This window comes from Arachis stenosperma, chromosome 5 (genome assembly GCF_014773155.1).
Source record: "Arachis stenosperma cultivar V10309 chromosome 5, arast.V10309.gnm1.PFL2, whole genome shotgun sequence".
Taxonomy (NCBI): domain Eukaryota; kingdom Viridiplantae; phylum Streptophyta; class Magnoliopsida; order Fabales; family Fabaceae; genus Arachis; species Arachis stenosperma.
The window spans coordinates 111,397,668-111,412,848 of record NC_080381.1 but is presented as its reverse complement, the minus strand read 5'-3'; the positions used below and the strand labels follow the sequence as shown (position 1 = coordinate 111,412,848).

Sequence of the window (15,181 nt, the reverse complement as noted above, 5' to 3'; positions counted from 1 at the left end):
TTATTTTGTTCTTCAAAATTTTTAAGAATGAATTCTAGAGTTTCAGTTGATGCTTTTATCATCACAGGAGCTAGTTGATTCCCATCAATTTGGCTGTTTTATGTAATGTCCTGCTAAAGCTCCACCCAATGGCTCTCTTGTGCTTTCTCAACACACTAAGCAACTTCTCCTCCTGTTGGGAAGTGAGTTCCCTTGCAATCATGGAGCTTCTGATTATCCTCAAGGTAAGCATACTTGAGGTGGGGGGAAGGGGCTTCAATTCCATTTTCTGCTCCTGGCTAGGCACTTTATCATTTGTAGCTATTTGTGGTGGTAAGGTATCTTTAGTAAGCTTAGAGGGTTTTCCCACACTTGCACCTTGCTCCGTGTTGATCGCTGCTACTTCTTCTTGATGAACTGTAGCCATGGCTTCGTCAATGAGATCGCACTGGAAGATGGAGTGATCTTTCAATGGATGCTTTATAACTTCATCCAGGTTGATGCTCACTCTCCTGCCATCTATCTCAAAAGAGTAAGTTTCTGAGAAGGCGTCCAACTTGAACTTCGAAGTCTTTAGAAATGGCCTTCCAAGCAGGATGGATGATGGTCTTCCTGATTCATTAGGGGGCATCTCCAAAATATAGAAGTCAATAGGGAATGTTAGCCCCTTAATGCTTACTAGCACGTCCTCAGCAATTCCAACCACCGAGATTATGCTTTTATCTGCCAAAAAAAAAAACGTGCTGTCGACCTTTTCAAGGGAGGGAGCCTCAAGGAATCATATACAGATAATGGCATAATACTCACACATACACCTAAATCATACATGCAGTCAAAAAATTGTGCACCCGCAATAGTACAAGTAACTATGCATGGACCCGGATCCCCACATTTTTCCGGTATGGCACCCATTAAAGCAGAAATATAGCTACCTAGAGGAATAGTTTCCAAATCATGTATTTTATCTTTATTCATGCATAAATCTTTTAGAAACTTAGCATATTTAGGTACCTAGTGAATAGCATAAAAAAGTAGAATGGTTACCTCAAACTTTTTGAATATCTCCACCATCTTGGGGTCTAGCTCCATCTGCTTTCTGGGCCTCCTAGCAAGGTGTGGAAATGGAATATGGATATTGTCTCCTGTAGCTTCTGCGTCCCTTGGTGCTCTATCCATTGGTTGAGCTGCTTCTTCTTCAACCATGTTTTGTACTTCATCCTCTTCTTCAACATCTTCTACCTCAACAGAGTTTTCAACTGGGATGTCTTCTTTTGAGCTTGGGTCCTCATGACTTCTCTCTTGCAGTATAGTCCCAGACCTCAAGGTAATGGCATTGATTCCACCCTTGGGGTTGGGTAAAGGTTGAGAAGGAAGTGCATTAGAGCTTGCAGGTTGATTGTTGAGGGTAGTCAATGATCCGATTTGGGAGACGAGGGCTTGTAAAGTAGAGTTCAGACCATTTATGGTAGGGTTAAGTGTGTTCTGAATGTCTTTTTGTCCTTGCGCAAGAGATTGAAGCAACTCGTCATTGGAAGAGGAAGGTGGGTAAGTGATTTGAGGGGCTTGCTATTGGTTATTTTGAGATCCCTAGGCTTGCCTTTAGTGAGGTGCTCTACTTCCTTGGTTGTAGTTGTCCCTCCATCCTTGGTTGGAGTTACCTCTCTACCCTTGGTTGGCGTTATCTCTCCATCTCTGGTTAGAGTTATCTTGCCAACCTTGATTGTAGTTCCCACCTTGGTTATAATTATCGCCTTGTTGATAGTATCCTTGATTCGGGCGGTCATAGAAATTATGGGTAGCTGCCAAGTTGTTGTCTTCTTGTTGGAGTTACGGACATTCATCAGTGTAATGAGTATAGCAGGCACATATTCCACGCACTCTCCGAGGGACCAGCTGTTGACACTGTTGTTGTGGAGGGGGCTGAGGTTGTTGTTGATTCAACTGTAGCTGCTTCAGTATGTTGGTCATTTCTCCAAGAGTCTGTGTGAGAGCACCGTCTTACTGCTAGAGGAAACCCCCGCAATAGCCTTGGGATGGTTGTTCCTGTGCCTAGCATTTCGGGTGGACTCAGCTAGATCGGTGATTAGTTGCCACGCTTCTTCCGCGATCTTGTGCTTCTTCAGAGAGCCATTACTCGCACCATCTAATGTAGTCTTGTCTTGAGGCTTCATGCCTTGTGTAAAATAGCTAATCAACACCAGCTTGTCAATCATGTGGTGGGGATATGCGTCTAGGAGATTCCTGAAGCGTTTTCAATACTTATAAAGAGTCTATGTTTCACCTTGAATAATGTAGGAAATTTCTTTTCTCAGTCTATCAGTAACTTCAGCCGGAAAGTATTTGTCCACGAATTCCCTTCTGACAGATCCCAATTAGTAACAATTGCTTCAGGTTGAGTGTAGTACCACTCCCTTGCCTTTCCCTCAAGAGAAAACGGGAAGGCAGATAGCAAAATAGTAGTCTCATCTGCACCATGACGCCAAATAGTCGAGCAGGCTGTCTGAATATCTCGGAGGTGCTTGAGAGGCTCTTGAGTAGGTAGGCCATGGAACTTAGGCAGTAGATTGATTAGCGTAATCTTAGTTCAAAATCTGCACCCAGATTTGGATGACGCGCTTGAAACAATGGCAGTGTAAAGTTCGAAGCTCCTGCTTCCTAGAGAGTAATCCTTCTGGGCTGCGCCATATTATCTGCACGTAACTCAACAGAATCAGTAGAAGAGGAGCTTGCTTCTTCCTCAAATGACGCTTCAGATTTGCCCTCAGATAAGACTGGCAAATTGGCAGTAACCACTTCACCACCCTCAGAGGCTAACCAACGCCGAGCTCGCCTTACACGTGAAATAGTTCTTTCAATTTTTGGATCAAACGCAGCTAAGCTCGGATCAGGTAGTGAACGCGTCATTCAATAAAAAAATATACAGTTCATGATAATAATAAAGAAAATAAAATATGCAAATATGTAAATATAAAAATATGTACACCAACCAATAATTTAGCACACTGTTGCAACTCCCCGGCAACAGCGCCAAAAATTGACGTGCGAAAAATTACCAATTAGGAATTTATATCAGAAATAACATTGCAAGTACAGTTCTTAATCAATGAAAATTTCGCGTATCAATTTAAAAAGGGGTTGTCACAAATTTAGAATAAAATACTGGGAGTAGAATTCTTAGGTCGTCTCCCAACGAGTTGCTATGAGAGTGCAATTTATTGGTCAGGATTTTTCTCAGAAATTTGGAGTTTAGGGAATGGACAAATAAATGATTGTAAATTAGAGTAGTGGAAATTAAGAAAAGGATTTGATGTAATTAAAATAAAAGCCTTGACTCGGAGAAGATTAATGGGAAGTTCTATCCTTGTTGGAAATTCCTAAGAGTAATAGTAAGAGGTTGTTGTTTTTACTTAGTTAACCCTTACCGAATAAGGGAAAGTCAAGTAATTGAGCTAATTCTTATTCACAAGTCCTAATCCTCTTCCTTGGGAAGGATTAGCATTAGTGACTAGAGAGCTAGCCAACAACGTCCAATTTCAAATTAACTCTTGAGTATTCCAACTCAAGGGTCTCCTATTAATCAACTCCAAAATCAAGTTGAGAGCCTACTCCATTGACATGGATGCCATTTTCGCATGCATGTAAAAGGAGCAGAAAGAAGACATGGTAATTAAAATTGAATTAAGATAATTAAGCAAATATGAAAATTAAATAGAAAAGTACTCCTTGCATTAATAAATTCCAAAATCAAAGATATCCATATGTAACTCTGAATAAAGTAAATGGGAATTAAAAGAGTAAGGAAATAGAAAACAAACTATAATGATAGAGACTTCAACGGACGTAGTAACTCTTTTCAATATCCAATCCGAAAGCATGAAATTAGGAAATCTATGAATATGAAGAACCCTAGAGAAGGGGTAAATTCTCCTTCTAAGATTCAAAAACTAAAACTAAAACTAATGAATGAGAATGTGTGAATGTCCCTTGACTCCCTGCTGTCCCCTAGCTCTAGTCTATGTTTCTGGGCTGAAAACTGGATCCAAACTCAGCACAAAATCGCCCCAACGTCTTCTACAATTTCTGCACGTGGCGCATGTCACGCATACGCGTCAAGTACGCGTGCGCGTCGATGGTCCTCTGTGCGTGTCACGCGTATGCATCAGGTACGCATCCGCGTCGCTATGGAATGCGCCAATTTGCATGTACACGTGAGCCATGCATGCGCGTCGATTCTCGCTAGTTAGCCCCTTAGTTTCTTGTGTTCCTTCCATTTTTGCCAGCTTCCTTTCCATCCTCTAAGCCATTCCTGCAATGTAAAGCCTGAAAACACTTAACACACAGATCACGGTGTCGAATGGTAAAATGGAAAATTAAAAATACTGAATTTAAGGGCTTAGGAAGCAAGTTTTCAACCATAGAACAAAATGGGGAAGGATTTTTAAAATCATGCAAATTGTATGAATAAGTGTGCAAAGGGTTGATAAAGACCACGGAATTTAGCACAAGATAAACCATAAAATAGTAGTTTATCAGATCACCAGCCCAATCAGTATCTCAGTATAACTGAAGGTATAAAGATCGATGAATGGGCAGAAAAATAAAGGCCATAGAATAGGGTACCTTTGATGTAGCAAAGAATGCGAAGAACTGTCGCATAGTGAGTAGTACGAGGAGCTGACAAGAACTGGCTAAGAACATGAACCGAATAGGCAATGTCTGATCAAGTGACAGTTAAGTAGACAAGTCCTCCAACTAGTTGTTGATAAAGAGTAGGATTATCTAAAACAGTGCCATCCATAGGAGTAAATCGAACATTAGGCTCAAGAGGAGTAGACTCAGTGCGAGTATCTGTAATTCCAACTCAAGCAAGAAGATCTGAAGCATATTTAGCTTGAGAGAGATAGATGCCATCATCGGTGGATATGACTTCTAGACCAAGAAAATAGCAGAGAGAACTAAGATCTTTCATATCAAATGTACGCTGAAGGGATGCCTTGAGATCAAAGATACCATCAACATCATCTCCAGTAATGATCATGTCATCAGCATACAGAAGTAGAAGAATAACTCCACGTTCACTTTTACGAATGAAGAAATCATTCTCATGAGGGCTGCAAGTGAAACCAAGACTGCATATGGTAGTGCTAAACTTGTCAAACCATTCACGAGGAGCTTGCTTAAGTCCATAGAGTGCCTTGTGAAGGAGACAAACTTTGCTAGAAGGGCAAGGATAACTCGGAAGGGGTTTCATATAGATCTTCTTTTTCAAATTTCCATTAAGAAATGCATTCTTCACATCCATCTAACTGAGAGACCATTTTTTAACCACAACAATGGCAAGAAGAGCTCAAACAGATGTAAGACGAGCAACAGAAGCAAAAGTCTCTTCATAGTGAATACCATACTCTTGCGTATAACCCTGAGCAACCAATTGTGCCTTATAATGGTCAATAGAACCTTCAGAGTGAGTCTTGATCTTGTATACTGATGAGCGGATAATTTATACGCTTTTTGGCATTGTTTTTATATAGTTTTTAGTATTTTTATTCACTTTTTAGTATATTTTTATTAATTTTTAAGCAAAATTCACATTTCTAGACTTTACTATGAGTTTGTGTGTTTTTCTTTGATTTCAGGTATTTTCTAGCTGAAATTGAGGGACCTGAGCAAAAATCTGATTCAGAGGCTGACAAAGGACTGCTGATGCTGTTGGATTCTGACCTCCCTGAACTCGAAATGGAATTTTTGGAGCTATAGAAGTCCGAATGGCACGCTCTTAATTGTATTGGAAAGTAGACATCCAAGGCTTTTCATAAAAATATAATAGTCGATACTTTGCCTGAGTTTAGATGACGCAAACTGGCATTTAACGCTAGCTTTCTGCCCAATTCTGGCGTTAAACGCCAGAAACAAGTTGCAAAGCAGAGTCAAACACTAGAAACAAGTTACAAACTGGCGTTCAACTCTAAGGAAGACCTCTACATGTGAAAGCTTCAATGCTCAGCCCAAGCACACACCAAGTGGGCCCAGAAGTGGATTTCTGCATCATTTACTTATTTCTGTAACCCTAGTAACTAGTTTAGTATAAATAGAACTTTTTACCATTGTATTAGACATCTTGGGATCTTTGGATTACCTTTTGATCCTTTGATCACGTTTTGGAGGCTGGCCTCTCGGCCATGCCTGGACCTTCATCACGTATGTATTTTCAACGGTGGAGTTTCTACACACGATAAATTAAGGGTGTGGAGCTCTGCTGTTCCTTGAGTATTAATGCAATTACTACTGGTTTCTATTCAATTCATGCTTATTCTTAATCTAAGATATTCATTCGCACTTCAACCTGATGAATGTGATGATCCATGACACTCATCACTATTCTCACTTATGAACGCGTGCCTGACAAACACTTTTGTTCTACCTGCGAAAGCTAGAGTGTGTATCTCTTAGATTCCTAGTCCACGACACATGGCTACCTCTCCAGACAATAGAGCCTTTCATTCCATGAGATCAGAGTCTTCGTGGTATAAGCTAGAATCCATTGGCAGTATTCTTAAGATCCAGAAAGTCTAAACCTTGTCTGTGGTATTCCGAGTAGGATCTGGGATGGGATGACTATGACGAGCTTCAAACTTTGCGACTGTAGGGCGTGGTGACAGACGCAAAAGGATAGTAAATCCTATTCCTACATGATCGAGAACCAACAACTGATTAGCCATGCAGGAAACTGTAGAGGACCTTTTTCACTGAGAGGATGGGAAGTAGCCATTGACAACGGTGACGCCCTACATACAGCTTGCCATAGAAAGGAGTATGAAGGATTGGATGAAGGCAGTAGGAAAGCAGAGATTCAGAAGGAATGACGCATCTCCATGCATTTATCTGAAATTCCCACCAATGAATTACATGAGTATCTCTATCTTTATTTTCTGTTTATTTATCTTTTAATTATTAAAACTCCATAACCATTTGAATCCGCCTGACTGAGATTTACAAGGTGACCATAGCTTGCTTCAAGCCGACAATCTCTGTGGGATCGACCCTTACTCACGTAAGGTTTATTATTTGGACGACCCAATGCACTTGCTGGTTAGTTGTGCAAAGTTGTGAAAAAGGATTGAGATTACAATTGTGCATACAAGTTGTTGGTGCCATTGTGTATCACAATTTCGTGCACCAAGTTTATGGCGCCGTTGCCGGGGATTGTTCGAGTTTGGACAACTGACGGTTTATCTTGTTGCTCAGATTAGGTAATTTTCTTCTTGTTTCAACCTTATTTTATTTTCAAAAAGTTTTCAAAAATCTTTCAAAAATTTTTCTTCTTTTTCGTTTTTATAAAAATAATTTTCGAAAAATAAAAAAATTATAAAATCATAAAAACAAAAAAATATTGTGTTTCTTGTTTGAGTCTAGTGTCAATTTTTAAGTTTGGTGTCAATTGCATGTTTTTAAAATTTGTGCATTTTTCGAAAAATTCATGCATTGCATTCTTCATGATCTTCAAGTTGTTCTTGATAAGTCTCCTTATTTGATCTTCATATTTTCTTATTTTGTGTCTTTTGTTGTTTTAAATATGCATTTTTGAATTCTTAGAGTCTAAACATTAAAAAGTTCTAAGTTTAGTGTCTTGCATGTTTTTCTTTTCTTGAAAATTTTTCCAAAATAAGTTCTTGATGTTCATCATGATCTTCATAATATTCTTGGTGTTCATCTTGACATTCATAGTGTTCTTGCATGCATCATTGGTTTTGATTCAAAATTTTCATGTTTTGGATCATATTTATGTTTTTCTCTCTCCTCATTAAAAATTGAAAAATAAAAAATATATATTTTCCTTATTTTACTCATAAATTTTGAAATATTTGGGTTGACTTAATCAAAAATTTTTAAAATAAGTTGTTTCTTGTTAGTCAAGTCAAGATTTCAATTTTAAAAATCTTATCTTTTCAAAATCCTTTTCAAAAATAAAATCTTTTTTATTTTTTTATTATTTTCGAAAACTTTTTAAAATTGATTTTCAAAATCTTTTTCTTAATTTTATTTCATAATTTTCGAAAATTTTACTAACAATTAATGTGATTGATTCAAAAATTTGAAGTTTGTTACTTTCTTATTAAGAAAGGTTCAATCTTTTTCTAGAGTCATATTTTTTAGTTTCTTGTTAGTTAAGTAATCAATTTTAATTTTAAAAATCAAATCTTTTTAATTTCCTTTTCAAATCTTTTTCAAAATAAATTTTAATCATATCTTTTCAATCATATCTTTTCAAACATATCTTTTTCAAATCATATCTTTCTTAAAAATCTTTTCTAACTTCTTATCTTTTCAAAATTGATTTTCAAATCTTTTTCAACTAACTAATTGACTTTTTGTTTGTTTCTTATCTTTTTCAAAACCATCTAACTACTTTTCTCTCTCTAATTTTCAAAATCACCTTCCTCTTTTTTTCAAAAATTCTTTTAATTAACTAATTGTTTCAAATTTTATTTTTAATTTTATTTCTTCTCTTAATTTTCGAAAACCACTAACCATTTTTTTCAAAAATAATTTTTGAAATTCTTTCCCTTTCATCTTCCTCTATTTATTTATTCATTTACTAACACTTCTCTTCATCTCAAAATTCGAACCCTCTCTTCTCCTATTTGTTCGAATTTTTCTCTTCTCCTTCTTCTATTCTTTTCTTCTTCTACTCACATAAAGGAATATCTATACTGTGATATAGAGGATTCCTCTTCTTTTTCGTTCTCTTCTTTTTCATATGAGCAAGAGCAAGGACAAGGACATTCTTGTTGAAGCAGATCCTGAACCTGAAAGGACTCTAAAGAAGAAACTAAGAGAAGCTAAAGCACAACAATCCAGAGAAAACCTTACAGAGAATCTCGAAAAAGAAAGAGACATGGCCGAATCCAATAACAATGGTGGAGGCGCAAAGAAGATGCTTAGTGACTTTACTGTACCAAATTCCAACTTACATGGAAGAAGCATCTCAATCCCTGCCATTGGAGCAAACAATTTTGAGCTAAAGCCTTAATTAGTTTCTCTGATGCAACAGAATTGCAAGTTTTATAGACTTCTATCAGAAGATCCTTTTCAGTTCTTAACTGAATTCTTGCAGATCTGTGATACTGTTAAGACCAATGGGGTTGATCCCGAGGTCTACAGGCTTATGCTTTTCCCTTTTGCTGTAAGAGACAGAGCTAGAATATGGTTGGACTCTCAACCTAAAGATAGCCTGAACTCTTGGGATAAGCTGGTCACGGCTTTCTTAGCCAAGTTCTTTCCTCCTCAAAAGCTGAGCAAGCTTAAAGTGGATGTTCAAACCTTCATACAGAAAGAAGGTGAATCCCTCTATGAAGCTTGGGAAAGATACAAGCAACTGACCAGAAAGTGTCCTTCTAACATGCTTTCAGAATGGACCATCCTGGATATATTCTATGATGGTCTGTCTGAATTATCTAAGATGTCATTAGACCATTATGCAGGTGGATCTATTCACCTAAAGAAAATGCCTGCAGAAGCTCAGGAACTCATTGACATGGTTGCAAATAACCAGTTCATGTACACCTCTGAAAGGAATCTTGTGAGTAATGAAACGCCTCAGAGGAAGGGAGTTCTTAAAATTGATACTCTGAATGCCATATTGGCTCAGAACAAAATGTTGACTCAGCAAGTCAATATAATTTCTCAGAGTCTGAATGGATTGCAAAATGCATCCAACAGTACTAAAGAGAAATTTTCTGAAGAAGAAGCCTATGATCCTGAGAACCCTGCAATGACAGAGGTGAGTTACATGGGTGAAGCCTATAGAAACACCTATAATCCCTCATGGAAAAATTATCCAAATTTCTCATGGAAGGATCAACAAAAGCCTCAACAAGGCTTTAATAATGGTGGAAGAAACAGGTTTAGCAATAGCAAGCCTTTTCCATCATCGTCTCAGCAACAGACAGAGAATTTTGAGCAGAACCCCTCTAGCTTAGCAAACATAGTCTTTGATCTATCTAAGGCCACTCTAAGTTTCATGAATGAAACAAGGTCCTCCATTAGAAATTTGGAGGCACAAGTGGGCCAGCTGAGTAAAAAAGTCACTGAAACTCCTCCTAGTACTCTCCCAAGCAATACATAAGAGAATCCAAAAAGAGAGTGCAAGGCCATAACCTTGCTTGGTGTGGCCGAATGCACAGAGGAGGAGGAGGACATAAATCCCAGTGAGGAAGGCCTCCTGGGACGTCCTCTAGACAAAAAAGAGTTCCCAATTGAAGAATCTAAGGAATCTGAGGCTCATCTAGAGACCATAGAGATTCCATTGAACCTCTTTTTACCATTCATGAGCTCTGATGACTATTCATCTTTTTCAAAAGATGAAGACATTGTTGAAGGGCAAGTTGCCCAGTATTTAGGAGCAATCATGAAGCTGAATGCCAAGCTATTTGGTAATGAGACTTAGGAGGATGAGCCTCCATTGCTCATTCATAAACTGAATACCTGGGTTCAGCACACTTTACCTCAAAAGAAACAGGATCCTGGTAAATTCCTAATTCCCTGTACCATAGGCACCATGACCTTTGAGAAGGCTCTGTGTGACCTGGGGTCAGGCATAAACTTAATGCCACTATTTGTAATGGAGAAACTGAAAATTTTTGAGGTACAGGCTGCCACGTTCTCATTAGAGATGGCAGACAAATCCATGAAAAAGGCTTATGGACAGGTAGAGGACGTGCTAGTAAAGGTCAAAGGCCTTTATATCCCTGCTGATTTCATAATCCTAGACACTGGGAAGGATGAGGATGAATCCATCTTCCTTGGAAGACCCTTCTTAGCCACAGCAAAAGCTGTGATTGATGTGGACAGAGGAGAGTTAGTCCTTCAACTGAATGCGGACTACCTTGTGTTTAAAACTCAAGGATTTCCCTCTGTAACCATGGAGAGGAAGCAAGAAAAGCTTCTCTCACTGCAGAGTCAACCAAAGCCCCCACAGTCAAACTCTAAGTTTGGTGTTGGGAGGCCACAACAAAACTCTAAGTTTGGTGTTGAACCCCCACATTCAAACTTTAAGTTTGGTGTTGGGAGGTTCCAATAATGCTCTGAACATTTGTGAGGCTCCATGAGAGCTCACTGTCAAGCTATTGACGTTAAAGAAGCGCTTATTGGGAGGCAACCCAATTTTATTTATCTATGTATTTTCCTTTTTTAGATTGACGATCATGTGAAGTCACAAAAATAATTGCAAAAATTCAAGAAAAATAAAAAATAGCATTAAAAATAGCACACCTTGGAGGAGGAACTTACTGGCGTTTAAACGCCAGTAAGGGTAGCAGAATGGGCGTTTAATGCCCAATCTGGCACCATTCTGGGCGTTAAACGCCAAAATCAAGTACCAGACTGGCGTTAAACGCCAGAAAGAAGCAACAATCTGGCGTTAAACGCCAGAAACAGGTTGCAGCCTGGCGTTTAATGCCAGGAAAGGAATAAAAGCTGGTGTTTAACGCCAGAAACAAGAAGCAGTTTGGCGTTAAACGCCAGAATTGCACAACAAGGGCATTTTGTATGCCTAATAGGAGCAGGGATGATACATCCTTGACCCATCAGATTTTGTGGACCCCACATGATCCCCACCTTCCCCCTCTTGGCCGAATTCACTCCTCCCTCCATCTCCTCCATTTTTCTTCTTCACCCCCTTCTTTCTTTCTTCTTTTGCTCGAGGACGATCAAACCTTTTAAGTTTGGTATGGTAAAAGCATTGCTTTTTGTTTTTGCATAACCATTTATGGCACCTAAGGCCGGAGAAACCTCTAGAAAGAGGAAAGGGAAGACAAAAGCTTCCACCTCCGAGTCATGGGAGATGGAGATATTTATCTCAAGGGTCCATAGCCCAATAGTAGAGCATTTGACAGCAAACAAGAGAGCCCACTCATGGACCTCAACAAGAGCATAAGGAATTCCCTCATCAAGAAATCCCTGAGATGCCTCAAGAGATACATTTTCCTCCATACAACTATTGGGAGCAACTAAGGATAGGAGCACCAAAAGCACTAAGGATGGAGCAACAAAGGCAAGGAAGAGACATAGAGGAGCTCAAGAGTTCCATTGGTTCTTCAAGAGGAAGACGCCACCCACACTAAGGTGGACTCATTCCTTAATCTCCTTGTCTATTTATTTTCTGTTTTCGGTTTTTGAGCTTCATGTTTGTCTATGTTGTGTCTTCATTACATGATAATTAGTGTCTAGTGTCTATATCTGAAAGCTATGAATAACTCCATGAATCCTTCACCTCTCTTAAATGAAAAATGTGCTTAATTACAAAAGAACAAGAAGTACTTGGATTTCAATTTTTATCTTAAAATGAGTTTAATTACTTTGATGTGGTGGCAATACTTTTTTTCTGAATGAATGCTTGAACAGTGCATACTTTTGATAGTGAAGTTTATGAATGTTAAATTTGTTGGCTCTTGAAAGAATGATGAACAAAGAGAAATGTTATTGATGATCTAAAAAATCATGAAATTGATTCTTGAAGCAAGAAAAAGCAGTGAAAAAGAAAAAAATGGCGAAAAAAAGAAAGAAAAGAAAAAGAAAAAGCAAGCAGAAAAAGCCAATATCTCTTTAAACCAAAAGACAAGGGTAAAAAGCATCCAAGGCTTTGAGCATTAATGGATAGAAGGGCCCAAGGAAATAAAATCCAGGCCTAAGTGGCTGATGAGCGGATAATTTATACGCTTTTTGGCATTATTCTTAGTATGTTTTTAGTATGATTTAGTTAGTTTTTAGCGTATTTTTATTAGTTTTTAATTAAAATTTAATTTTTTGGACTTTACTATGAGTTTGTGTGTTTTTCTGTGATTTCAGGTATTTTCTGGCTGAAATTGAGGGATCTGAGCAAAAAACTGATTCAGAGACTAAAAAGGACTGCAGATGCTGTTGGATTCTGACCTCCCTGCACTCGAAGTAGATTTTCTGGAGCTACAGAAGCCCAATTGGCGCGATCTCAACGGCGTTGGAAAGTAGACATCCTGGGCTTTCCAGCAATGTATAATAGTCCATACTTTGCTCGAGATTTTATGGCCCAAACCGGCGTTGCAAATCAGCTTCAGAATTCCCAGCGTTTAACGCTGGAACTGGCATAAAAATTGGAGTTAAACGCCCAACTGGCATAAAAGCTGGCGTTTAACTCCAGGAAGAGTCTCTACACGAAAATGCTTCAATGCTCAGCCCAAGCACACAACAAGTGGCCCGGAAGTGGATTTTTCTGTCATTTACTCATTTCTGTAAACCCTAGGTTACTAGTTCACTATTAATAGGATCTTTTGACATTGTATCTGGACCTCATGACACCTTACACGTTTCTCATTGTATCTTCTACAGCATGAGTCTCTAAACCCCATGGTTGGGGGTGAGGAGCTCTACTGTGTCTTGATGGATTAATGCAATTACTACTGTTTTTCATTCAATCACGCTTGCTTCTATTCCAAGATATCACTTGTTCCTAACCCGGATGAATGTGATGATACGTGACACTCATCATCATTCTCACCTATGAACGTGTGCCTGACAACCACCTCCGTTCTACCTTAGATTGAGTAGATATCTCTTGGATTCCTTAATCAGAATCTTCGTGGTATAAGCTAGAATTGATGGCGGCATTCAAGAGAATCCAGAAGGTTTAAACCTTGTCTGTGGTATTCTGAGTAGGATTCAAGGATTGAATGACTGTGACAAGCTTCAAACTCCTGAGGGCTGGGCGTTAGTGACAGACGCAAAAGAATCACTGGATTCTATTCCGACCTGATTGAGAACCGACAGATGATTAGCCGTGCTGTGACAGAGCGCGTTGAACATTTTCACTGAGAGGATGGGAGGTAGCCATTGACAACGGTGAAACCCTACATACAGCTTGCCATGGAAGGAGCCTTGCGTGTTTGAAGAAGAAGACAGTAGGAAAGCAGAGGTTCAGAAGACAGAGCATCTCCAAAACCTCAACCTATTCTCTATTACTGCAATTCAAGTACCTGTTTCATGTTCTTTTGCTTTTTACAATCAATCCTGATAATTTTTGATATCCTGACTAAGAGTTACAAGATAATCATAGCTTGCTTCAAGCCGACAATCTCCGTGGGATCGACCCTTACTCACGTAAGGTATTACTTAGACGACCCAGTGCACTTGCTGGTTAGTTGTGCGGGATTGCAAAGTGTGATTGCAATTTCGTGCACCAGTGGCTAAATCAAGTTGTCCCTAACCATGTGCTTGTGTCATGAAGGTCCAAGTGAAAAGCTTGAGACTGAGTGGTTAAAGTCGTGATCCAAAGTAAAAGAGTGTGCTTAAGAACTCTGGACACCTCTAACTGGGGACTTTAGCAAAGCTGAGTCACAATCTGAAAAGGTTCACCCAGTTATGTGTCTGTGGCATTTATGTATCCAGTGGTAATACTGGAAAATAAAGTGCTTAGGGCCACGACCAAGACTCATAAAGTAGCTGTGTTCAAGAATCAACATACTGAACTAGGAGAGTCAATAACACTATCTGAAATTCTAAGTTCCTATAGATGCCAATCATTCTGAATTTCAAAGGATAAAGTGAGATGCCAAAACTGTTCAGAAGCAAAAAGCTACAAGCCCTGCTCATCTAAGTAGGACTAAGTTTTATTGATATTGTGATATTCATTGTATATTCTCTTCTTTTTATCCTATTTTGTTTTCAGTTACTTGAGGACAAGCAACAATTTAAGTTTGGTGTTGTGATGAGTGGATAATTTATATGCTTTTTGGCATTGTTTTTATATAGTTTTTAATATATTTTATTCACTTTTTAGTATATTTTTATTATTTTTTAAGTAAATTTTATATTTCTGGACTTTACTATGAGTTTGTGTGTTTTTCTGTGATTTCAGGTATTTTCTGGCTGAAATTGAGGGACTTGAGCAAAAATCTAATTCAGAGGCTGACAAAGGACTGCTGATGTTGTTAGATTCTGACCTCCCTGCACTCGAAATGGAATTTTTGGAGATACAGAAGTTCAAATGGCACGTTCTCAATTGCGTTGGAAAGTAGACATCCAGGGATTTCTAGCAATATATAATAGTCTATACTTTGCCCGAGTTTAGACGATGCAAACTGGCGTTTAACGCCAGCTTTCTGCCCTATTCTGGCGTTAAACGCCAGAAACAAGTTGCAAAGAGAGTCAAACGCCAGAAATAAGTTACAAA

General features: G+C 38.6%; 1 non-coding gene across 1 annotated transcript; it reads right to left on the bottom strand.

Moving 5' to 3' along the window:
• Positions 1-9,277: 9,277 nt before the first annotated feature.
• On the bottom strand, positions 9,278-9,385 carry LOC130984519 (small nucleolar RNA R71). The gene has a single exon (XR_009088453.1). It is a non-coding gene; the product is annotated as a small nucleolar RNA R71 (small nucleolar RNA).
• Positions 9,386-15,181: the final 5,796 nt, after the last annotated feature.